Source organism: Cynocephalus volans, chromosome 1 (genome assembly GCF_027409185.1).
Source record: "Cynocephalus volans isolate mCynVol1 chromosome 1, mCynVol1.pri, whole genome shotgun sequence".
NCBI lineage: Eukaryota > Metazoa > Chordata > Mammalia > Dermoptera > Cynocephalidae > Cynocephalus > Cynocephalus volans.
The window spans coordinates 246,482,038-246,508,598 of NC_084460.1; the positions used below are offsets into that span (position 1 = coordinate 246,482,038).

At 42.1% G+C, this 26,561-nt stretch overlaps 1 pseudogene; it reads right to left on the reverse strand.

Moving 5' to 3' along the window:
- Nucleotides 1–17,221, reverse strand: part of LOC134369420 (methylosome subunit pICln-like) — a 29,171-nt pseudogene extending 11,950 nt beyond the window's left edge.
- Between the last annotated feature and the right edge of the window lie 9,340 nt (nt 17,222–26,561).

Below are 26,561 nucleotides of genomic sequence, written 5' to 3' on the forward strand. Positions count from 1 at the left end.
TGGATGAATGTGGAGGACATTATGTTAAGTGAAGTAAGCCAGGCACAATTACTGCATAATCTCATTATAGGTGGAGTATAAAAAAGTCAAACTCATAGTAACAGAGAGTAGAATGGTGGTTACCAGAGGCTGGAAGGTCAGGTGGGGCTTGGAATGTGGAGATATTGGTCAAAAACTACAAAATTTCAGTTAGACAGGAAAAATAAGTTCAAGAGTCTACTGTACATCATGGTGATACAGTTAATAACAACATATTGCATGTTTGAAAATTGCTAAGAGAGTAGATTTGAAGTTTTCTCACCACAAAAAATAAGTATATGAAGTAATGCATGTGTTAAATAGCTTGATTTAGCCATTCTACAATGTTTATATACACCGTTATGTTGTACAGCATAAATACATATTATTTTTATTTGTCAATTAAAAAAATAGATGGGATAGTACCATTTGCAAGAAAACAGAGGATCTTTCTAACGTATAAATTTAACATATTATGTTTTCAATGCATCACCTGCCCAGAGTATAGTGGAAAATAGACACAAACACATATAATGTAGATACGATTCAAGCATGCACAACAATGCCAGGAGGGTTACCCAACCCAGTCTTGGGGGAGGGGAAGAAGGGGTCATGACCCATAGAGTTATTCATAGTCTTTTGCTTGACTAACTTTCTTATTTCTTTTGGACAAAGGACTATTTCTCATTATTTTTGAATGTCTAGGGCCTACTAGACATCAGGTAGACATTTGGTATGTAATTGGTGGATGAACTGAATGTAGCCTAATCTGGAAAGTATGTAAGTCACATTGTTCCTAATCTCATTTTACTAACGGTATAAAATTGATATAGCCTTAAAATAAATTTTCCATGATGAGGCTTGACTACACAATACTGAAATGTGGTATAGTGTGATTTCAAGTGCCTTATGAAATAAAACCCCAAGTATTCTGTCTCACCCTCTTGCTTGAGCATCTAATTTCAATGTAAGTATGTTACTCATTCAGCTAAGGGCTTTGAAGTTAGCCAAATTTCACCTCTCCATTCCAAGGGATGAGCTGTGATGAGCCATTTCACCCTACTATGTACGGATTTCATCTTTCCAGTGAGCTTGTTTGAATGGAAAGAAGAGAAAGAGGAAACCTTAGGGTGCGAAGGGAACTACTAAGGACAATCACTGCATACCAACAGTTTAGTGGAGGGGCTGGTCCTGGCCCTGTTTTTAAAAATAAAACACAGAAAGATGGTATATATTGTTCACACTCCATGTATTAGTTTGATTCTGTTGCTTATAACAGAATACTTGTAACTGTGCAATTTATAAAGAAACGAAATTTCTTTCTTTCTGTTTTGGAAGCTGGGAAGACCAGGGTCCAGGAGTGCATCTAGTGCAAGCCTTCCTCTGGGTGGGAACTCTATACAGGGTCCCTTAGCGACCAGGGTATCACATGGTGAGAGAATGGGCAGAGTTTTCTCATGTGCTCTTTATAAAACCACCAGTCCACCCCCATGATAACTCTTTACTCCATGAATGGATTAATCCATTCATGAGGGCAGTCATCCCAATCTAGGCCCTACCTTTTAAACATCATAATTGGAATTCTCACCCTCTTAACACGGTTACAATGGGGATCAAGTTTCCAACACAGGAACTTTTGGAGGACGGATTTGATCCACAGCACTCCATATATGTCCACACATTTGCTCAAGCAAAGAATATTCATTTCACCTAAAGTTTGAGATCCATTATTTTGTAAAAAGTACTCTGTATACTTTTAGAAAAAAGGACATTATAGCTCTTCTTGATATGTTGGGGTTTTTTTTAACAAGTCTTTCTAATTAATTTATTTTTAAAAATTGTGATAAAATACATCCCATAAAATTTACCATTTTAACCATCTTTAAGTGTGAAGTTCAGTAGCATTAAGTACATTTACATTGTTGTGTGATCATCAGCAGCACCATCCATCTCCAGAACTTTTTTCACCTTGCGAAACTGAAACTCTGCACTTGTCATACAGTAACTCATTTCCCCTACCTCTAGTCTCTCACAGCCACCATTCTACTGTCTCTGTGAATTTGACTACTGTGGAATATATTATAAAGCATATGTACTTCACAGGGCCTGGTTTTTCAAAGCCTTGCAGTTTCAAATATTAACCTCGCAAGGACTGGAAATTTCCCTCAGGCTATAAGTCTCTGTTGCAAGATAAGGATTGTGGCACAGCAGGTTGCTGGCTCAAAGACAGACCAGTTACTGATTGTTACGTAAAGATACTGAGAAATTGCTATAGGAAGGAATGTTTGCTAAGATCAAACTGTTGTTGATAGGACCACTTAATTGTCTACTGGAATGTCATCTGGCTTGTTTCACTGAAAGTTACCAGCCTATACTGTTAAACTATAACCCCACCTTTGTTCTCTTCCTGTAACTTCCTGGTCTGGAAAATAAATGCAGGAAGAGAACCCCAATTCAGTGTTAATTTCCCTAGGAAGGAATGCCTCTCCCTTGAGGGTTCCAGGAGATTAACCACTTCGGGGCTTCTCACTGCTCAGAAGAGATGGGCTTTGAATAATCCTTTCATCTCTGTCACCCAGGGTAAGAGGGGTGACAAATCCGTGGGGGGTGAAGCAACACAAAGCAACGGACTACTCTAAGTACTTTTATTTATTTATTTATTTATTTATTTATTTATTCATTCATTCATTTATTTATTTTAAATCCTATATAAGGATGACTGGTAAGGGGATCTCAACCTTTGGCTTGGTGTTGTCAGCACCACACTAAGCCAGTGAGCTAACTGGCCATCCCTATATAGGATCCGAACCTGTGGCCTTGGTGTTATCAGCACCGCAGTCTCTCAAGTGAGCCATGGGCCGGACCTATTGTTTTTTTATTTAAAAAAAATTATTAATATTATTTTTTACATTCTATGATCTTGTTGTGAAGCAATTGAGAGGGAAGGAGAGAGGGGAAAGGGGAAGGAAATAGGATGGAAGGAGAAAGGAGGAGGGGTGGGCTTGAAGACTGTGGCACCCCCCTCATTCCCACAGGGGAAACCAGGGCACTTCCAGCAGTGACTTGGTCATTGCTGGGCTGGGTGCAGATGTCAGAGGGGTGTGGCTAAAGCCCTAGCCCCGCACCACCCCAGCTTGGGAGCCTGGGGCACTTCTTATGGCAGCTTGTTAGTCTTTGCTGGGCTGGTTGTGTGTGTTGTGGGGGCATGGCCGAGGCTCGAGGCCCCCATGCTTGGGACTGGTTGTGGCTGTGAGGGGCCATGGCTGAGGCCCCCAGCCCTCCCACTCTCTGGCTTAGTAGCCCAGGGGACTTCTGGTCCTTCTAGTTGTTATAGGTGTTCTTTTATGATGTAAGACCTTTACTAGTTAATATCAAACTTTTTCTCTAGTTGTGGGTATTTTGTTTTTTTCTTTCAGCTCTATGTTGGGTTATTTGCTGTTCCCACCACTTAAACTCTGCACTGGAACTAATTTGTTGTCCTTTACTTGCTTCTAAAATGGGGGAACTTCCTGCAGAGACCAGCACTTGAGCTCTGTGGTTGAGCTAAATTGCTGTTTTGCTGCTGATTCCCTGGGGAAGGTTTTTGTGCAGCTCAAGTTTTAATGGTTGCCTTTATAGGTGCTTTCCGGCTCTTGTGAGATCTGCTACAACTGGGTTGTATGGGAACTCTGGTTTGGGTTCGAGTCTTTCAACAAACTGCACCCCCTACAGTTCTGCATTCCTGACCAGTCTCCACTGAGTGGTCTTATGCTGTTTGGGGGGCAGATCAGCTGTCTTTGCTGTGCCCCAGTGTTCCCCCTGTGGGCCCATCTCCCCCACCACCCGTGCTCCAAACATTTCCCATGGGACAGACGCTGTGCCAGTCACTTGCAATGACTCACTGGCCTTTGAGTGGCTCCTTTTTATCAGTTGTTCTGGCTCCTCACTCCTGTGTGGGTCCACGGGATCCCAATAGTAGTATTGCTGGCCTGGTGGCCACCAAGGCCCTCTTCTCCCCTGCAGCATCCAAGCAACTCCATCTGAAGGGCACAGCTGTGGTTCTTGCCAGCTCCTGCTCCATGCACTCAGCAGCTCCAGCCTTGAAGCAGCCAGGGCTTGAAATGGTGGGAGCGGTTCTTTCTTTCTTTCATCATGTCTTCTCTTGCCTTCATGGACTCCGTAGGTCTCTCCTCCTCTTCCCTTGAGTTGTAGTGGCCCCTGCTTGGCCGCTGTTGCATTTTAGTAGTTGTAAATTGGTTGATTTGTGAGAGAGAGTGACGCTGGGGACCGTCCATTCTACCATCTTGACCAGAAGCCCTCTACTCTTAAGTGCTTTATATGAGAGGAATCATACAGGATTTGTCCTTTTGTGACTGGCTTAATTCACTTCACATAATGTCTTCAAGGTTCACCTATGTTTTAGCATGTGGCAGAATTTCCTTCATCTGTAAGGCTGAGTAATATTCTGTTGTATGAATATACTACATTTTGTTTATCTATCCCTCTGTCAAGGGACAGTTGGGTAGCTTTTACCTTTTGTCTATTGTGAATAATGCTGCTATGAACATGCCTGTACAAATATCTGCTCAAGCCTCGGCTTTCAATTCTTTTGGATATGTATCCAAAAGGGGAATTTCTGGATCATCAGGTAATCTATTTTTAATTTTTGAGGAACCAAAAAACTATTTTCCATAGTAGGTGCACCAATTTACATTCTCACCAGTATTGCACAAGAGTTCCAATTTCTCCACATCTTCATCAATGCTTTTTCTCTTTTTGATAATAGCTGTAACTAATGCTATCTCATTGTGATTTTTGATTTGTATTTCCCTGGAATGCTTTTTGATTTTGATTTTGTTTTTGACTTTTATGATTTTGACTCTAATGTTTGTTATTATTTCTTCTAAAGGAGTCAGACATAGCAAGACATAGAAAGCTGGGTGTAGAAAGAAAGATAACTCCTCTATATGAGAAAATAAAAATGGTTGGTATATGATTGTGAAAATTTGAGATAATTTTTTTTAACTTTAACACGTGCAAGAGTGAGACTAAATTTCCTTTTTTCTCCCATTAGAGACTGGAGATCCTTGCATAATGAGGTATAGTGCCAGCAGCCTCCAGGCGGCACTACAAGGCTGTGGGTTTTCCTGCACGGTGCCCTGGCTGCAGACATTGCTAGCAGGTTTAGGAATAGTTTGCCTGGGTCCTGTTTGTGGTCCCATTATTTCTCATTACTGGATAGAATTCCTAGGTGGGGAATTTGAGGAAGGAAACAGTGTCAGGGGTTTCTGTTAACTCTGCTGGGAGGCCTGAGGAGCAGTTAACAAAATTATAACTCTTGTGTATAAACTCAATTTAACCCTCAAGAGAATGACCTGAATACCTGAGGGTTCTAGGATTATATGAAGGTTATATAATCTTTTATTTCAGGGCCAGAAGGAGAGGAAATATTTATTATGGGCTAGGTATGGGGTTAGATGCTTTTCACATAGTAGCTTATAAATTATGTATTATTTTGTTTAACTAAAAAAAAAAAAATGGTAATTTGTCAAGGTCACATAGCTAATAAGTGCCAGAGCCAGAACTAAAATCCAGGTCCAGTTCTAAACTATGCTACCCCTGGAAATGTCTACCATGCATTGGGCATAATAATGGTCATTTTTATTATGCTTCCCTTAATGACTGAAAGGCAGATGATCTTTGGTATCCTTGGAAATGTCCTGGAATTTTGAGACACTCTAAAAACAACCCAGTTGAGAAAGGGTGCTGATTCTGGCTTGATATTTATTAAAAATGAGTAGCTGGATGTCCTATGACTTACGTACAAGTGCTTGAGCTCATCCAAGTCACAGAAGTAGACCTGGCATAGTTTTGTTTATCAGAACTAGATCCCAGAAAATGAAAACCTCAGAAAAATTAGGATTTTTATTTTTCAAACTCTTTGTGCAGTAGGTTGAATATAATAAGGCAGTGCAAGCCAAGAGGTAATTTTACCACTGTTTATGAGTTTTTGTTCAAACACCACTTTGGTTTTACCCCAAATATTGACCCCGAAAAAGCATTTAAAATATATTTAACATATAAAACCTGCCCGAAAATAACACCCGATGGCTTGTCATTTGATAACAATGCTCAGGAGCACCTTTTATCTAAGGATTTCACAGTGCTTTATACACTCATTAACTCACAGCCCATCTGTTTTACTCCATTTTATAGGAGAGAAATGAAGGCACCACAGAAACCAAGATACTGGTGCAATGAGTGGCTTAATAGGGAATTCCTCAAATTCTGAGCCATTATAAATTCTTTAGCCATTATATTCCTTGCTGTCTATATGTAGTGAATTCATATTAAATCAGGATGAATAGGTCTAAAACTATCCAGCTGATTATAAGAATCAACATCCTTTCTCAACTGGGTTGTTTTTAGACCTATCCATCGTGACTTAATATGAATTCACTGCATACAGAGAGCAAGGAATTTAATGGCTAAAATTATTGAGGGTCGAAATTTTAGAATCTGTAGTAAATACACTAAATATATATAAAAACATGCATTAGCTCTTTTATTTATTTATTTATTTTTAACTTTTATTTTGTCGATATACATTGTGGTTGATTATTGTTGCCCCTTACCAAAACCTCCCTCCCTCCTCCCTCTCCTCCCTCCCCCCCAACAATGTCCTTTCTGTTTGCTTGTCGTATCAACTTCAAGTAATTGTGGTTGTTATATCTTCTCCCCCCACCCCCCCGTATTTTTTTTTTGTGTGTGTGTGTGTGTGTGAATTTATATATTAATTTTTAGCTCCCACCAACAAGTGAGAACATGTGGTATTTCTCTTTCTGTGCCTTACTCGTTTCACTTAATATAATTCTCTCAAGGTCCATCCATGTTGTTGCAAATGGCAGTATTTCATTCGTTTTTATAGATGAGTAGTATTCCATTGTGTAGATGTACCACATTTTCCGTATCCACTCATCCGATGATGGACATTTGGGCTGGTTCCAACTCTTGGCTATTGTAAAGAGTGCTGCAATGTACATTGGGGGACAGGTATACCTTCGACTTGATGATTTCCATTCCTCTGGGTATATTCCCAGCAGTGGGATAGCTGGGTCATATGGCAGATCTATCTGCAATTGTTTGAGGAACCTCCATACCATTTTCCATAGAGGCTGCACCATTTTGCAGTCCCACCAACAATGTCTGAGAGTTCCTTTTTCTCCGCAACCTTGCCAGCATTTATTGTTCAGAGTCTTTTGGATTTTAGCCATCCTAACTGGGGTTAGATGGTATCTCAGTGTGGTTTTGATTTGCATTTATCTGATGCTGAGTGATGTTGAGCATTTTTTCATATGTCTGTTGGCCATTTGGATATCTTCCCTAGAGAAATGCCTACTTAGCTCTTTTGCCCATTTTTTAATTGGGTTGCTTGTTTTTTTCTTGTAAAGTTTGAGTTCCTTATATATTCTGGATATTAATCCTTTGTCAGATGTATATTTTGCAAATATTTTCTCCCACTCCGTTGGTTGTCTTTTCACTCTGTTAATTGTTTCTTTTGCTGTGCAGAAGCTTTTTAGTTTGATATAATCCCATTTGTTTATTTTTCCTTTGGTTGCCCATGCTTTTGGGGTCGTATTCATGAAGTCAGTGTCCAGTCCTATTTCCTGAAGTGTTTCTCCTATGTTTTCTTTAAGAAGTTTTATTATTTCAGGTTGTATATTTAAATCCTTAATCCATTTTGAGTTGATTTTAGTATATGGTGAGAGGTATGGGTCTAGTTTCATTCTCCTACATATGGATATCCAGTTATCCCAGCACCATTTGCTGAAGAGGCAGTCCCTTCCCCAGTGAATAGGCTTGGTGCCTTTGTCAAGATCAGATGGCAGTAAGTGTGTGGGTTGATTTCTGGATTCTCTATTCCATTCCATTGATCAGTGTGTCTGCTTTTATGCCAGTACCATACTGTTTTGGTTATTATAGCTTTGTAGTATAGCTTAAAGTCGGGTAGTGTTATGCTTCCGGCTTTATTTTTTTTGCTCAGCATTGCTTTGGCTGTGCGTGGTCTTTTATTATTCCATATAAATGTCTGGATAGTTCTTTCCATTTCTGAGAAAAATGTCTTTGGAATTTTGATGGAGATTGCATTGAATTTGTATATCACTTTGGGTAGTATGGACATTTTCACTATGTTGATTCTTCCAATCCAAGAGCATGGGATATCTTTCCATCTTCTTTTATCCTCTCTAATTTCTCTCAGCAGTGGTTTGTAGTTCTCATTATAGAGATTTTTCACCTCCTTGGTTAACTCAATTCCTAAGTATTTTATTTTTTTGGTGGCTATTATAAATGGGCAGGCTTTCTTGATTTCTCATTCTGCATGTTCACTATTGGAGAAAAGAAATGCTACTGATTTTTGTGTGTTGATTTTGTATCCTTCTACTGTGCTGAAATCATTTATCAATTCCAACAGTTTTTTTGTAGAGGCTTTCGGCTGTTTGATATATATGATCATGTCATCTGCAAACAGGGACAGTTTGACCTCATCTTTTCCAATCTGGATGCCCTTTATTTCCTTCTCTTCTCTGATTGCTCTGGCTAGTACTTCCAACAGTATGTTGAATAGGAGTGGTGAGAGTGGGCATCCTTGTCTAGTTCCTGTTCTTAAAGGGAAGGCTTTCAGCTTTTCCCCATTCAGGATGATATTGGCAGTGGGTTTGGCATATATGGCTTTAATTATGTTGAGATACTTTCCGTCCAAACCTAATTTATAGAGGGTCTTTGTCATGAATGAGTGTTGAATTTTATCAAATGCTTTTTCAGCATCTATAGAGATGATCATATGTTCCTTGTGTTTGAGTTTATTAATATGGTGTATCACATTTATTGATTTGCATATGTTGAACCAACCTTGCATCCCTGGGATGAATCCCACTTGATCATGGTGAATAATTTTACATATGTGTTGCTGTATTCTGTTTGCTAGTATTTTAGTGAGGATTTTTGCATCTATATTCATCAAGGATATCGGCCTGTAGTTTTCTTTTTTGGTTATATCTTTACCTGGTTTTGGTATCAGGATGATGTTTGCTTCATAGAATGAGTTTGGGAGATTTGCGTCTGTTTCAATCTTTTGGAATAGTTTGTAAAGAATTGGTGTCAATTCCTGTTTGAATGTTTGGTAAAATTCTGCTGTGAATCCATCTGGTCCTGGGCTTTTCTTTGTTGGGAGCCTTCTGATAACAGCTTCAATCTCCTTTATTGTTATTGGTCTGTTCAAATTTTCTGTGTCTTCATGGTTCAGTTTTGGGAGATTGTGTGTGTCCAGAAATTTATCCATTTCCTCCAGATTTTCAAATTTGTTGGTGTATAGTTGTTTATAGTAGTCTTGAATGATTCCTTGTATTTCAGATGAATCAGTTGTAATATCGCCTTTTTCATTTCTAATTTTTGTTATTTGAATCTTCTCTCTTATTTTTTTTGTTAGCCATGCTAATGGTTTGTCAATTTTATTTATCTTTCCAAAAAACCAACTTTTTGATTCATTGGTCTTTTGTATTGTTTTGGGGTTTCAATTTCATTCAGTTCTGCTCTAATCTTAATGATTTCTTTCCGTCTGCTAACTTTAGGTTTGGATTGTTCTTGTTTTTCTAGTTCTTTAAGGTGAAGTGTTAGGTTGTTCACTTGCCATCTTTCCATTCTTCTGAGGTGAGCATTTAATGCCATAAATTTCCCCCTTAATACTGCTTTTGCAGTATCCCACAGGTTTTGGTATGATGTATCATTATTTTCATTAGTTTCAATACATTTTTTGATTTCCTGCTTGATTTCTTCTTGGACCCATATGTCATTAAGTAGAAAGTTGTTTAATTTCCATGTGTTTGTATAGTTTCCAGAGTTTCGCTTGTTATTAATTTCTAGTTTTAATCCATTGTGGTCTGAGAAAATACATGGGATAATTCCAATTTTTTTGAATTTATTGAGACTTGATTTGTGACCTAATATCCTGGAGAATGATCCATGTGCTGATGAGAAGAATGAATATTCTGAGGTGGTTGGATGGAATGTTCTGTAGATATCTGCCAAGTCCAATTGGTCTAGAGTATTGTTTAGATCTTGTGTTTCTCTACTGATTCTTTGTCTAGATGATCTGTCTAATATTGACAGTGGGGTGTTCAGGTCCCCTGCTATTATGGTATTAGTGTCTATTTCCTTCTTTAGGTCTAATAGAGTTTGTTTTATAAATCTGGTTGCTCCAACATTGGGTGCGTTCATATTTATGATTGTTATGTCTTCTTGATGGATCAGTCTTTTTATAAGTATGTAGTGTCCCTCATTGTCTCTTTTTGTGGTTTTTAGTTTAAAGTCTACTTTGTCAGATGTAAGAATAGCTACTCCAGCTCTTTTTTCTTTTCTGTTTGCATGGTAAATCTTTTTCCATCCTTTTACTCTTAGTCTACGTGGGTCTTTATGGGTGAGGTGGGTCTCTTGAAGGCAGCATATAGTTGAGTCCTCCTTTTTAATCCAGTCAGCCAGTTTGTGTCCTTTGATTGGGGAATTTAAGCCTTTTACATTAAGAGTTGTTATTGAAAAGTGTTGATTTATTCCTAGCATTTTATTGATTGTTGTTTGGTTGTCTTAGGTATCTTTTGTTCCTTGCGTTCTAATTTACTGTTTGTTTTCTGTGTTTGTTGGTTCCTTAGGTTGTAGATAGCCTTTTTGTTTGTTTGTTTTCTCTTCATGTATGCCATTTTTATTATACTAGTGGGTTTAGATTTTTCTTGGGTTTTTATGGCAGTGGTAGTTATTTTTCAGGAACCAAACCCAGTACTCCCTTGAGAATTTCTTGTAAGGGTGGTCGTGTTGTAGTGAACTCCCACAGTTTTTGTTTGTCTGAGAAATATACTATTTGCCCTTCATTTTGGAAGGATAGCCTTGCAGGGTAGAGTATTCCTGGCTGACAATCTCTGTCTTTTAGTATTTTGAATATATCATCCCATTCCTTTCTGGCTTTTAGGATTTGTGATGAAAAGTCTGATGTTAGCCTGATTGGGGCTCCCTTATAGGTGATTTGATGTTTCTCTCTTGCAGCTTTTAAGATTCTCTCTTTGTCTTTGAGTTTTGCCAATTTGACTATAACATGTCTTGGAGAAGACCTTTTTGGCTTGAATACGTTTGGAGATCATTGAGCTTCCTGGATCTGAAGATCTGTGATTCTTCCTATACCTGGGAATTTTTCTGTCACTATTTTGTTGAATATGTTTTCAATGCAATCTCCTTTTTCCTCCCCTTCTGGGATACCCATGACTCGGATATTTGAGCGCTTAAGATTGTCTGATATCTCTCTCAGATTTTCTTCAATGCCTTTGATTCTTTTTTCTTTTTTTTTTTTTTTTTGTCTGCTTTTGTTATTTCAAACAGCCCATCTTCAAGTTCAGAGGTTCTCTCTTCAACTTTGACAAGCCTGCTGGTTAAACTCTCCGTTGTGTTTTTTATTTCGCTGAATAACTTCTTCAGTTCGGCAAGTTCTGCTACATTTTTTTTCAGGGCATTGATTTCCTTGTACATTTCCTCTTTCAGGTCCTGTATACTTTTCCTCATTTCATCATGATGTCTAGCTGAGTTTTCTTGTATCTCTTTCAGTTTCCTTAGAATTATCACTTGAAATTCCTTGTCAGTCATTTCAAGGGCTTCTTGTTCTATAGGATCTAGAGTTTGAGATTTATTAACTTTTGGTGGTGTACCTTCTTGATTTTTTGTATTTCTGGTATCTTTTTTTTGATGTTTATTCATTGTGGCAGAGGGCTTCACAGTCCACTGGTTTGAGACTATTGACTAACTAAGATGTTGCTGTGGTTGCCAATTTGGTATGGCTACCTCCGTGACTGCTCAGTTGGCCTCTAGTGCCTTGTGTGTGTGGTTGCCTCGGGTCTTGGGCCTCTCCGGGGAGACACCTCTCTGGTCAGCTTGGACTCTGCTGGGCTGCTGGATCACGGGGCCGTACCGCAGGGTGTGTGGTCTTTGCTGAGCTTCCACTTCCCGTGCAGGAGTTCTCCCTGTTCCGTGCGCTCTGGCCCAGGCTGTTGGATCACGCAGTGGCGACCCCACAGGGTGTGTGGTTTCTGTCGAGTCTCCGCCTCCCTAGCCGTATGTCTCCCTGCTTTGTGCACGCTGGGCTGGGCTGGGACATGTCTTCTGCAACCCTCTTCTATCAGCTGGGCCTTCAAGACCCTGCTTGGCACCGCCTCACCCAGGAAGTTTACCAGGTTTCTGCTAGACGCAGATGACCAGTCGCTCTGGGTGCCTTTGTAGCACTGTGTATATCTTTCTCAGGACTTATCACCTTCCTCCTGGTTTCGCGGTTATTTGTGTACTTGTCTTATTCTCCACACCAGAGCATGAGCTCCTCGGGGGAGGAGCCCGCAGCACATGGTTCACCTTTGAATCCCCCTGGTGCGGACTGAGTCTGTTGCCTGCCCGCAGTCAGCTCTCCGGCAGGTTCAAGCGAACTCGGGAACTCTCCGATCACACTATTCCTAAACAGAAATTGGTTAGGCGTTTCTCTGAACTGGTGGCCGCAGAGATGGTATCTACCTCCCGGTAACAGGAAGTTTACCAGGGGCCGGAGCCCAGGGTGCGGTGGAGTGACAGTCGGCCCAGCCCGTACTTCCTGCCCTCCCATCACTGGCCGGGGACACCCCACACCACCAGCCCCGCCAAAGAACCATGGAGGGAGTGGGAGGGAAGGCCGGCCCACAGGCCCCAGGAAGCCCCGCGCCAGGGCAAGCAAGTGGGAAAGCTCAGTGAGGAGCCAAGCTGGGCGAGGAGGACAGGCTTGGCCGAGCCGGGCCGGAGCCACCACCACCTGAGAAAATGGAGGCAGTCCCAGGGCCGGTGAGTGCCCCAGTGGGGCAGGCGGAAGCCAGGCGGGCATCCGCCCCCCGAGCAGGGCCGGGCCAGGAGTCACTCACAGGACTGTGCCGAGTCAGGCGGCTCCCTCTTTGCCTCTGCATCGTCACTGTCCCCGTTCTCGGCTGCCGCCACCTCGAGCTGCTCACTCGGTCCCACGGCGTGGCTCGGGCGCTCCCAGGAATCTTCTTTTATTCCAGCCTGAAACCTCGAATCCTGAATAGGGCAGCTGGCTGCCTTCAGCACGGCCCCGGCCTCCTGGATCCTGGCAGCGTCAACAGTGGCCCCAGTGCCGTGTTCCCTGTTTAGAGACTCGCTTTTGCAGCTAAGAAACAGTTCTTTTCCTGCTCCATACTTCAAAGCTGTTGCCTGTAAATGAGGCAGCCTCTCCTGCCAAGGGCAAAGTGGTGGTCAGCCCCTGCGACTGGCCACCAGCAGCGGTCCTCCCTTAAGAGACAGCAAGAGGAAGGTCCACAAGTTTCCCGGCTGCCTAAGGCCCAGTGGCCGCCTTTTCTACCTCAGCTACTCCGTGCCAACTGTCGCAGCCACCGCCATCTTAGGATCCCATCCTGCCATATGCCGCATCAGCTCTTTTAGACCTTTAAAAATTCTGTGTGGTAGAAGCTATTATTGTGAAAATGAAAAAGCCGAGGACCAGAGATTTAAGTTATGTGCCCTCCATTTACAGTAAGTGATAGAGCCAGGATGCGAACCAGGAAAAGCCCATGTTCTTACTCATTGTGTGACACTGAGTCTCAACTTAGCAGATGGTCTTTGTCTTTAAACATATTGGAGCTTAATGGTTACAGAGAAAGCAGTTATTTCACTCTGATTTGTCTGAAGCTCTGTGTCAGTTATGAATTCCTTGGATGCAAGCAAACAGAAACTGTTCCTGGACAGACAGCATGGGAGGAAATGGGAGTTTATTGGTTAGCTAGGACAGAATTACTCATAGAATCTAAGAAAAGATGAGCAGCTGGGTCTTGGGAAAGACAGAGACAAGAGTAGTTTCAGAGTTTTAAGGAGCAACAACTAGTGGACAGTGTCTCAGGACACCACTGCCCAGTGAAGGATCTCTAATCCTCTCCACTTTTCAAGATCTAGTTCCTGGGAGAATCTGGAAGCCTGAGCTTGGATCACATGTTTATCTTCAGCCAGGGGTGGTGCAGGTGGCATTCCCAGGTGACCTCCAGGTGCTATAACTAGGGGAAGGGGGAACGGATGCTGGATGAACATGCATTGAACAAGACATTCCTCAGAAACAACGTGTGATGTGAGGCAGGTGTTTAAAGACAGATCAAGATAAGGCAGAGAAGGCAGAGAAAAGAAATCTGAAGATGCAATACCAGTTACTAATTTTTGGAAGAGAGTGGGACAAAAAAATCTCTATGGCTTTTCCTGCTCTAAAACTCACTCTAAAAAAGAAAAAGAAAAATTATAGGACTTCATTACTCAGACAATATCAGGTGGCAGTCTTCCTGGTGATGAATAAGTCCTCATTGGATCCCCCAGTCAGAATGAGGAAGTTCCAGTTGCTCAGTGGCTGTGTGTAATTCAACACCTAGAGAGCCTTGCCTTTAAAATTTTATGGGTTGTGAGCCATGCAAGGCTGATCCCAGAACAAACTGTCTGCTGGCGGCTTTACTTATCTTCAGTGTGCTGTTGGGGATCTGACCCTGCAGTCAGGGCCTGTCTTTCCTCATCTGATTTTTTGTCACAGTTCTGGGTTACTAAGGACCTTCACTGTTGACTATTTCAATCATTTGAATCAGGTACTGGAATCTTCTTCCATTCATTTTACCTTCCCTCTGAGACTCAACTGTTTTTGTTTTTTTGTTATCTATCGTAGGTTCTCTCCACTTTTCAAAGCAACAGCTAATTTGGGAATCTAGAATTTCTAAACACAATGCCTAACCTCCAAGGGAATAAAAAAAGCAAAGCTAAATTGTACACTCCTCTGAAGTTAGCTCTTCTCTTTTAAGTCCCCAGTGGAGACCATACCAGGCACTTACTGGTACTCAGCAAATTGATGAGTGTGTCTGTAATTTTGGCCAACTCTTTCAGCCTCCCTCTCTGTGTTTCCTCATCTGTGAATTGTGACAATGTTAAATGGCTCTTCAGGTATATTGGAAGGTGCACATGAGAACATTTACATTAAAATGCCTTGAAAAGTGAACTTCCTGTGTGTGTGTGTGTAGTGTCTGTGCTTTTGAAAAGCAGTACTTTCCCTATTGCCCCAAAACAGTGAGTTACACCCTGGTCACCAGAGCAGTAACTGAATATTTCAAACCATGTAGGAGGAGAAGGAAAAATTGACACTGGTAGGAGGATGAGGTGGTTAGTGGGAGCTATGTGACACAGGCAAGTTCTTAGCACCCCTTAAATGTCACTTTCTAGGTGCTCAGCCACTTCATCTTCATGGAATAGTGGCTGTGTTCCACGCAGAAGTTGGTTTATTGGTTGGATTCTAATTATGAGTAAAATAAACTACTTAAATTTTAGACACAGTACCGGTACAAATGGGACAAAAGAACAGTTTCAAATGACATCTCAATGAATATCAGCTTCACACAGTGTCTCTCAGCACACAGCTAAAGGATGCACTTGAGGTGGCCATCATAAACTCAAATTCGTTAGACTTACTAAATAATTCTGCAGGAGATGAAATAGAGCCAAAAAACACATAAGAAAATAGCAAAGGAGAGAAATCAAATGAAAAATTAAAAGGAGGCACTGACCCAAAATATGGACTGAATTTAAAAATAAATACAACTAACATTTACATTTGTTGAGCAAATTATATTTGTTGTACCAAACATTGTTCTAAGCTCCTTGTATATGACAAGTCATTTAATCCTCATAGCAATCCTATGAGGAAGGAATTATTGTTGCCATTTTACAGATGAGGCAACCAAGGCACAGAGAGGTTAATACTTCACTGTAGGTCACACAGTAAGCGGTAGAGCCAGAAGTTGAACCCAGGCAGGCAGTCTGCCTCATGCTTTTAACTACTAATTGAGATTAAATGAAAGTGCTTTGTGAATATCCAAGATCCATACAAAGTCAAGTTATTGTGGTCATGATTATGATTTGATCCATAGTATTTTTGAGTAGAAGGTCCATTAGAGATAAGATATCTGAACCCCTCATTTTGCACCTCTGGGGACAGGACAGGTTAACTGACCTGCTCAAGTTCACAGGTGAGCTCAAGTGGAATCTACATTTGCTCTACCTTAGGCACGGCTGTTATTAGCACCCCTGAACAGCCTTCCCACATTTTATGAGGAGCAGAGATTCTTATAACAATTTTGTTGCAATTCATTTCTTGTCCAAGCTTCATAAGGTAGTTCAAAGCATCGAAAGAAGGCAAGTGCTGATAAACTCAAGTAGGAAGTTAGATAACTGAATATAGAAGCAAACAGAAAACAATCTCTCAATCACTAAGCCCACTTTTTGGGGATGATTTATTCTTAAGATTCAGCAAGTCAGTATGTCTTCCTGACATTGTGGGCTACACATACAATTACTGTCCCCCACACCCAACCCAGCCACCACCACCAACATACTCATCTACATGCCGAGCCCCCCACAGTGTTCTCATGTTGGAAACACATCCACCCCCACCCCCTTCTGAGAGCTGTGTTCAGAGGCATCTGCTTCAAGGACTGCTTTCAATGTTTGTCATCCAATATTAAATGGAGATGTGCTAAAAAAAATTAGTTTTCATAAACAGGTTTTGACAGGTCTCCCTCTTTACTCCAGAAATGCTCCTGCATCTGAGGTTAACATCATCCAGTAGCGAATCCCAAATAATGTTTAAAGGAGGTAATTAGTAGGTATAACCTTAACGTTCCTGGGTCTTGCCAATCAGTGGGTACAAATGAGGTCACTGCAGCATTTACATCCATGTTTTACTGGCTTGGTGCAGGAGCCCTCACCTGGTCGTCTCCCAGCTCCCCAGGTGTTGGTGGGCTCTCCCACGAGTGTTCCGCATGTGTGGCACCTCATGGCATCTGTGCTGTCCCACTGCTCTGCTGGTGCTTGTGCTGATGGCTGTCCTGCGATTGCTTGGGGTAGAGGTGATGAGACCAAATCTTTCCCCTTGGAAATGAACCCAGACACTGGAGGCCAAAGCAGTGTCACTTGGAGCCCAGTGTGTTACAGAATTGAGAATAGCAGCCTCCTCTTGTCCAGGACCAGACCTGCATCCAGGGCATTGGGCTGGAGACAGGGTACGGGATGTCATGCCATTTCCAGTCCATTCTTGAGAAGCCAGAACTCTAAGGAAAGTGCCTCTCAGTGTCCATGAAGCCATAGATGGCAATACACAGCTAGGCTTCCAGGAGTCCGAATTGCATAAGAACTGAGTGCTGTAGGTGCAGATGTAAATTTTTCTCCGGAGCGGGTCCAATACTTTCAGCAGGTTCTCTCAGGGGTCCATGTTTTTTGGCTCTCCCCCTCCAAGGCTTGTTATCATGTGAAGCTCCTCAATCCATAGCTCTTTCCTCTCTTCCCAGGGGCTCTTCAGGTCCCTGCACTTTGGGCAGGTGGCCATATGAGAAACCTGTTTGCTCTGCTCTGCAAATAGGCTCCTCGCTGCAAGTTCTCCAAAGATTCTCAAATATGCCTGAACCCAATGGAAAACTGTGGCTCCAAAAGACATCCTTTCTATGTGAGTTTAATTAAACTTAGAAAAGGTAAGTTTGCACATTTTATTGCCAGTCCTCCTACATTTGTAGCAGAGGTTGTATTACCATTTTAAAACAGCCTTGGGGAAAAGGTTCTTTTTCTTAGAGAGAGTGACAACTTATTCTGGGGAAATGGTAGCAGTGGTAATAGAGTGTTGATTTAATTAATTTTACTGCCTATCTGCATCGCCTGGGAACAGGTAAAATAACTGAATGAAATGGTAGCATTTCATCTTCACGATCCCCTCAATCAAGTCAGAAGGAATTTACTAAACTGTGGAAGCCTCGGTGCAAGGCAGAGTTCAAAGAATACTGATATTTTGAGGTCATGGGATTCAGAGGCACACCCATCAAGGGCCCTCTGACACTGAACTTGCGTGGGACTGTGAGCACTGGTTTAAAGCAAGGGAATGGCCCTTGAGTGGGAGAGGGTACCCCAACGTTAGGGGTGGTGATGGGAGTGGGAGGGGGGCAGTATGAAATTTGGGGGGAGGCATCATCTCCCTAAGAGCCTGATAGTTCCATAATTTGTATTGATTTATACTTAATTCCATCCTTTTCCTATTTTTTGCTCTGAAGTGTTTCACTTAGTTAAATGGCCTGTTTATTTTTTCAGACTTATATCCTAGAACATCCCATTTCCTTCCAAGTGTCTTTGGGGACAGTAGGCAACTGGTCCCCATTTACTTGTAGGGACAGCAAAACCACAGGCTTTCTTCTTCCTTTGTCTCTTTTTGTTGTAATGGTTCCTATCTGCTCCCTGGAGAAGAAAAAGAAAACTGCATTGCATTGGACACATGCTGGATGAAGGTTTCACACTGATTATGAGGATTAGAGCCAAGCACATTTGCAATTGCTCCAAAGCTGTCCCTTTATTGACGGAACTGTTCTTAGGAGGGACCTGGGCCAGGAAGTTAGCTTCCCAGCATCAGAGCCCTTGCAGATAAAGCAGTCCCCCCCTGCTTATAGAAAATGACTCCTGATTTTTCCCAAATGTCAAATTGGTCTTGCGCCTGTGGGTTTTGACATCGTAAATTGCCGAGTTCCAGCATTGCCTAATAGCTTAGCTACACTACCTGGTTTGCTTTTAATGAGCACCATTTTACCTAGTTCTCCAGACAATGAGAGCAGATGAGCAGTATGGAATCAGCACTGAGTGGGGACACCTGCTCTGAGACACCTGCTCTGGGACACCAACCGCTTCACATCCACTGGCTTAATTACTTGGCTCAAAACCTGCTCCCCTTGTCCGCACCCAGACAATGGGTTTTAGCTTCTGGATGTGAGGGAATAAAAGCAGGGAGTCCTTCCATTATCTGTTGGCTTTTTCTTCAGTGGCTAATTTGGCTGGGGGCTCTGCAATGGTAGAGTCAAGGCATACAGTTCTTGGTGAACAGGATTGCCTTTCTGTTTGTAATGCATATTTCCAGCTTTGTTTTAGAAAGTGTTGTAATAGATGCAGAAAAGAAAGGCACCCTACATTTCTCTCAGATATTCGTGGTTGGAGCATAAGATATTAGAGTTATCAGTGATGCTCCTTGTTGGGAAAATATAGGAAAATGGTCAGGGCCCCCCAGATGTTCAGAATCTTGCCAAGCACTTGATGTAAATATGCACGTGCACCCAGGTGTTCCTTGGTTATTGTCTAATGTAATTGCACACGTGTGCCCAGGTGTCCTGGGTTATGGACTTTAGTATAACGGATGAGTGGCTCTGCTCCACAGCGCCCCCTACCCCAGGGATGCCCCTACTGCTGCTGGAGGCTGCAAGCTGTTGTTGCCAGTATCCCTGGGACCCTCTGCAAGGCTGCCGCCACCGCCGGACCTGTAAGCTGCTGCTGCTGCTGTTGTTGAGGACTGAGCTCATGTCATCCGCCAATGGCTCCCGGGATCTTTCCCAATTACCTAGCATGGACCTGCGTGTGGGGGGTCTGGTGATCCAGTCTGTACAATGGGTTTGAAAAGTCTGAGCCCAGCCCTGACAATGCAATTGGAAACTTAGTATAACTAAAATAACGAAACCTTTTGGCTTTAGTTATGACTTGCCTACTCGACAACTGGTGTATTGCTGTAGCTTTACACTCCTAGATAGGAAAGCCCTTTGCCAAGGTTTTGTATTTGGCTAACAAAATTCAGAAAAAGAAAAAGTAGATAGAGTCTCTCTCTCTTCTCTCTGTCTTATAAAATATGATTCCTGTTCTGCTGTTGTCTTCAGCACTAGTAACCGTGTTATGCCTCTGTGTGAGGTTTCCCACCTGCTCGCTTTATAGACTCTCATGATAGCAGCATGAGGTCTCAGAAAGGAAATCAGATGACATCATCAACTGGTAAAATTCACACTCAAAGCAGACAAAGATCACTTATAACCTGCTTGAGACTGTTCAGCATATGTCATGGTTCGGAAGCATTTATGGCTTTTTAGCATTAGTGTTTCTAGCCATCATTTATATTATTTATTATGTGGGGTCATCTTTCACCACCCTTATTACCATAAAGATATAGCAAATGGGTCTAATGCATACAAATACTACGATGCAATATGAAAACCATCCTGACCTGAATTTAATGCATGTCAATTTCCTATGGTAATTTTTGGGCCAACCGTATAGGAATGTGTAGATTGTACAGAGTTAATTAAATTTTTTTTTTGGTTCTAACATCAATGGTCTAACATTACTCTGTTCCTCTTTGAGAATTTTATATGTAGATAAATAATTTTAGAAGATTTAACTTCTAGAGTTTATTCTTTTCCATCAGAAGTTTGGTGATGAATGATAATTCTCCCTAGTCCTTCATGAACACGGTGCCAGATGACAGTTCAAATGGTCCGGAGGTCTGCACATGTGTGAAATTAGAAGATGATCTGATTAAGAAAAACAAGACATCAGTTAACCAAAATATCTTCCCCTCTCCCGCCCCTGACACACGTAGGAAGCTGGATTACTAATTTTCCTTGGCTTGGGAAACATTTTGCCCTCAAATAGAAGAGGTCTGGGGCACCAAACTCTTCTTGACTTTATATTTGTGGTCCCTCTTCAGCTCTAAGTAATCAGAGGATCTCAAATCCTCTGATGATATTAGATCTGCTTATTAAAGTCACCCGGGGAGTGTTTGTTTTCATATCAAAGTCAGGGGCTCACCATTGGAGATTCTGATTCAGTTGATCTGATGTTGAGGCCATGGCTTTGATATTTTTTGAAAGCGCCACAGGTGGTCCTGCTCCAGGTTGAGAGCCTTTGCATTAAACTCAGCATTATCAGAAATAGAATAAATCAATTCAAGTTAAAACAGACAAATACATGCAAAAGGAACCTCCTACCCTAGTAACTGACTTAGCGTTCTTTGACGGTCTTAATAATTCCTTCCAGGGCCAGGTGTGAGTCTTATTTATTTTAATATTCTCGGCACGGTGCCTGGCACATTTTAGTTTGTAGAATGAATTAAGAAGATAATTTAGTCTCATGTTACAATAGTGATTCATAATACCTTTCCAGAAATTATTTCTATGACATCCTCAACTTACAAACACTATGGAACAATTGAAGGTAAGAAAGGAAAAAAAATGCTGCTGAGCAGCTAAAATAGATACCAAAAAGACTAAGAATGATCTAGTATACTTTATTTCTAGGAGTATCCCTCAGGCTGCTCTGGGAGTTTTGTTTCTATTTTGTACACGGTTCTAACAGTCTTGTTCTCTGGTTTCTCCATTCATAGAAACTTAGAGGGTATGGAGTGACCACTTTACAATTTGAAACTAAGAAAAATGATACATTTAAAAAAAGTAAATGGTGGAACTCAGAGAATATTAGAGTCTGGGACCATTTAGGATGTAGACAGCTAGTTCCACATGCCCAGCATCTCTGATCTTGTCCACATCATCCTTTCATCATCATGTGACTGGCATGTTACATTAAGCCAGTTTGAGACTCCATATTCCCTTCTATAAAATGGGAGTGATACTACATGTATACATATATACTGCATATATCAAAATGGATTATGGGGATCAAATAAAAATGAGTATAGTAAGTGCTCAATAAATGTTTAGCCATCCTATTTACTGCAAGGCAGGGACTGTCCACATCCAAAAAACATGAGGAACTGAAACTCACGGAGACCACCGTTCACACATTTATCCCAGGGAGCCCCATGCCACCTCCAATGCTCTCCGTGTCTTTGCTCTGTCACTTCACAGCCAAATCCTAGGAACCACTTGTAGAAATACAGAGCTTGTGAAAAACTTAGAGGATCTGCTGAGACATGGCATCGGAGCTATAAATATGGGGAAATGAATGGGAAAGAGCTTTCGGTAGAATCCTACTCAACAGCCACTTCCTGCTTGTGTCAGACACTGGAAAGCTAATGAGAACGGCTCCCACCCTCGGGCTGCTTCAAATGCTGGGAAGTGGGGGAGGAAGGGCCGCAGAGGGGCGGGGGTGGCTTTGAGGACAAACGCATGCGAACATTATTTCAACAGATAGAAAGAGCAGAGGGAAGACAACTAGCCCAACTGGTGGGGGTGGCACGTGTAGGGTGAATCGGTGGCAAGGAAAACTTCCTGGAGAACAGGGAGCTAAAATGGCAAGAAGAAGAGTTCCAAAGAGAAGGAATGGCATGAAGTGTGAAGCAGCACCGTGCGTGAAGGGGACTGGCGCAGTTCCTACAGCTTAAAATGAGAAGCAGGAGAGCTTGAGGAGGCTGGGACGTAGACACGGATGAGTCAAGGAGAACCTAATGGAGTAGTCTGGACTAAATCTAGTAGCTTGTGGGAGTCATAAGAGGGTTTTAATTGGGAGTAATATGATCGGATTTTCATTTAGGGAGATCCTCCTGATAGCCATATAGAGGGGTTGGAAGAGGTTACGTGGACCAGAGGGAGTTATGAGGCCACAAGGATGGCCTGAACCAGGGCCTCAGTAATAAAAAACTATGAAATGCTTCGGACCACAAAGACCACTGCACAAAAGCCAAGCAGCAGCAGTACAGCAGCAGCATAATGCTGCTACACTTTAAGCACCTTAAGAGCAGGAGCAATGGGACCTGGTATGAGGTGGAAGCCACTTGATACTCACTGAAAGAGTTCACCTGTGTAATCTCCATGCATCCAGCGTAGTACCTCGGCTAAGGAATCCTTGAGATTCACTGAGATGAATTAGAGTGATTCCTTGAGATGTATTCTGGATTATTCTCCTGTCACTAAAGACCAAGATTTCCCTAGTGTACAATATTGATGGGTAAATTTTAGAGATCCTGCTTTCCTTAGTAATCCTGTTCTTTCTTTGCTAGAATTGCTACCTAAGAAGTACCCTAAATCTCTCATAAACACCTAAAACCACTTTCCCCTTATTTCTATTCTTAAATTAGAGATAATCTGGTTCCTCTATTTGTTTTGATTCATTAGATCGTCTCCCACATTATAAAGTATTCTGTTTTGGTTTTTTTTGTCTTTTAAAGTTAGTGTCATATGTAGGATTTTGTTTTCAAGAAGAAAAAAAAAAAAAAAGAAAAAAGAAAAACAAGTAAATTGATTTCCAGAGCATTTAAAAATCTTTATTGCTCACTGAAAAGTATTTGGGTGTTTGTTTGCAGATGGACCTCCTCAGAGCCCTAGTCTGAAGTTTGGTCTACTCAATATGCTCTTTGGGAATGTTTATTGCTTTAATCTGTACTTCATATGCAGCACTGCCTAGACTCACGAATCTAATGGCTATCCTGGGGGCTAAGAAAGCTTTCTTTTATGAGCCAGAGTATTTTGTCTTCTCCCTGCTACGCTGGGGAGCACTTGCTAAGATGAAGATTTCTGGGAGCCACTCATGCCCTTCTGAATAATAATCTCTGGGGGTGGCACCCATGCACTTGTATTTCAAATAAGTTTCCAGGAGATTCTTCTACACACTACCCTTTGAGAATCTGTGGTCCAGGTTGTACTTTGCACCTCAGTGAAGACTCAGCAGTTTGAGTTTTTTGCCTGTTGACAAAGCAAACAACCACCCTGTTAGAAAGACCAAGTTTTCTGGCTTGAGACCAGTGGTGCTTTTCCACTCTCGCTTGGTGTTCTGCTTCCAAACTATTTTAAGTGCTCAGCTGCCCGGTATATTGATATAAAACGGGCTCAGCCATGTTGGGAGTTCGAAGAGTGAGGGTTAAAGCTAAGCTTTTGTGTGCACAAAGGCACGAACTTGACTACCAGCTATCTGTAATGATATTGCATCTCAGGAGAGCTTCCTCTTACCGGGAGCCACAAGGCTTCTCTGATCTTTATCTGGGGGAGCCAGAAATCAAAATGCTAAATGTTTCTTCACTACAGAATTTTCCTATTTATCTCACAAGCTTTGCTCTTAATGTTCAGTCTTATACGTGCCATGTATTTATATTTAGCGGAAAGTGAAACACTTATGGGCATCCAAATAGTGAATTCTCTTAGGGAGGGCATCTGAATGGGAGTCTGACTCCTTGACAGGAAAGAGAGCTTGTGCTGTGCATTATCCTTTTATCCCTGGAACCTTCTGGGCTTTGTAAGATAAATGCTGCCAGTTGATTTTCAAGGAAAATTTACCAGCTCTTCATACTTATATAGTTTGTGCATTTTTCATGCCAGACAAATATGCCTAAGATGGTGGTCATTTCAGAAGGAAAAAGAAAGGCCGCCTTTTCTTTTAGCTTGTGGCCTATTCACCAAACTTTGTATTTTATAGTGAAAATGCACTTCCAATCAACAGCAAAAGATGAACATATTTTGATCTAATAATAAGGTATTACTGGAATAAATAGGCACAATTTCTCAGTTTTTTTAAAAAATTGAGCCATATTCAATTCCCAAAGAATTGGTATTTATTAATAAAAGACGTGGCATTGGTTGGGTAATAGAAGAGCCCAGAAGATAGGAGAAAGGTGGGAAGAATCCATTTGTGAGGCACTGAGAGTCATAAACCTCAAGAGGCCATTTATATTATTTAAGAAAATATAGTGTTTCCTTTTTCTATGTAACCTTATTACAGTTTCCCAACATGTCAGGAAAATAGTTTTTCTCAAGGCAGAAAGGAAAATCTGCAGTAACATTAAAATGCTTTCCTTACTATTTACTTTTATAACAACTGTTCTTATTAGATATTTATTATATGAGTGTACTTCAAAAAGTTCATGGAAAAATGGAATTAAATGATAATACAACCAGCTAGGAGACAGCAGAAAGAAGGTAAGCTAAAAAACAAACAAAAAAACCCCTGCCCCCCCCAGCCGTTTCTACTGCCACTACAAATGCTAGCAATTCCTGCCACAGACAGTCCCACAGTCCTCACAGGCCCCCAAACCAGGCAGAGAGTAATGGGAGCTTCTGCAGTTGCTCAGCCTCTTAGGAGCAGCCCTGGGAGAGGGGCCCCCCCACCTGCCCCAAGCAGCTATGCCATAGCGCCATCTTGAAACCAAACCCATGGCTTGAGCTAGAGTACCCTGCCCTGGACCTGGTGAAACTGACTTCTTCCATCCTGAAGCTCCACCTACATTCTGCTGCATACACATTGGCACCAGCAGGACCGCCACCTGGCTGGCTGCCTAGAGCCTAGGTCAGACAGAAAGATTGCAACCCCAGCTTCTAAAGCCATAAGGCACCCCTACACCGCAGGTAAGCAGGCAGACCTGCTGAGCAGAGAAGCTACCAATAGGGGGTGGCCCCCCACTACCTTGGGGCCTGCTGAATTCACAGGTACCCACCCTGGCAGCCAGCTCAGCAGTAGCTCCTTCCCCCTCCACAGATCCGAACAGAGCCACTGGGACCAACTGCATCTGCACAGGCTGGCTGCAGGCTTAGCAGTGGAACTGACTGCCCTCTATAGAGCTGTCAGGACCTGCTCCCTGACTGATTGTGGATCAGGCAGGGCCTGTGACCCCCAAAGGCAGGCCTCTGCAGTGCTGCTGGGCCTGGCTGTACCCTTGCAGGTTTGCTATAGGCACAGCAGCTGAACCGGCGGCCCTCTACAGAGCTGCTAGGACCTATGGCACCAGTGTACACCAGCTCCCTGACTAATTGTGGATTGGACAGGGACTTTGGCCCTCCAAGGCAGGCCCCTACAAAGCTTCTGGGACTGGATGCACCCTCAAAGGCTTGTTTCAGGCTCAACAGCTGACCCGGCAGCACTCCACAGATCTGATAGGCCCTGCTACTCCAGTGCACAACTCCTCCCAGACCAGTAGTGAATTGAGTCTCCTCATAACAGGCCTCTACAGAGCTTCTGGGTCCTGTGGCATCATTGCAGGCTTGCTCTAGGCTCATCAGCTAGTCTGGCGGCCTTCTACAGAGCTGCCAGGATCTGCTGCACCACAGTACAACTGCTCCCTGGGCTGCTAGGCCCACAGCCACAACAACTCTGACAAGCAATTCCAAGATCAAATATAGTCAAAGAAGTCACACGAAGACTACACTACCATGCTCACCCAGAACCAAACCTTAAACATTCAACTGACTGTCAATCTAGAACACTTCCATAGGAAAGAGTTTCTCCCTCCAAAAACTACTCAGAAAATTCGAAGTGCTTGCCTACCAGGTACCCAAACATCAATGCAGAGGTATGAGAATCATGAAAAAACAAAGAAACATGACACCCCCAAAGGGAGACAGTAATTCTCTAGGACCAGATGCCAAACAACAGAAAATCAAGAAAATGCCTGAAAAGGAATTCTGAACAATAATTTTAAGGAAACTCAATGATGCAAGAAATATAGATAGAAGTCACAATGAAGTAAAAAAGAAAAAAGCCAGGAAATGAAGGAGAAATTCAACAAAGTCACAGATATGATTAAAAAAAAAAAAAAAAAAAAGAACCAAGCAGAAACCTTGGAGCCGAAGAATTTGTTCAATGTAAAAAATGCAACTGAGAGCTTAAGTCACAGGCTAGAACAAGCAGAAGAAAGAATTTCTGAACTTGAAGACAGACTTTTTGAATTAACACAGTTGGACCAAAAAAAAGAAAAG